We start from the raw sequence: 460 nt of genomic DNA, 5'->3' as shown, positions 1-460 counted from the left end.
AGCGCCGCGCTTCATGCGCTCCCGTCGACGTGCCCACGCAGCCAATCGGGAAGCACGCAGTTGTCCGAGCGAAAGAACGGCCATCGCCTCGGCGCAGGCGCACTGCGCGAGGCGGAAGTGACGGTAAGCTTCCGTCCGACGCGCGATAGGGTGAGAGGGAAGGGACTACACTTGCGGGGAGGCGTCACGAGCGCGCGGACTCGCTGTGGAGATTGAGGAACCGCAACAGAGGAGAGAGCATATGTTGGACATGAGCGTCGCCCTGTCAGTTACAGCTAGTCCCTTGAGCCACCGGCTGGAGCGGCCCTGTCTTTCTTGAGGCGGCCTTGCCACCCTCCCGCCTGCAGAACCGAGATCTTACCCCCCTGGGAGTCCCACGCTGCCCTCGCGATCATTCTTCCCTGAACCTGCAAGTTCTGCAGGACCTTGTTCAAGATGTTAACTCTTAGTTGTGACAGCT

The sequence above is a fragment of the Marmota monax genome, unplaced genomic scaffold, assembly GCF_021218885.2.
Source record: "Marmota monax isolate L192 unplaced genomic scaffold, Marmota_monax_Labrador192_F-V1.1 WCK01_AAM20220418_F8-fsc00014, whole genome shotgun sequence".
In the NCBI taxonomy this organism is placed as follows: domain Eukaryota; kingdom Metazoa; phylum Chordata; class Mammalia; order Rodentia; family Sciuridae; genus Marmota; species Marmota monax.
Note: the sequence above shows the minus strand (reverse complement) of the source record.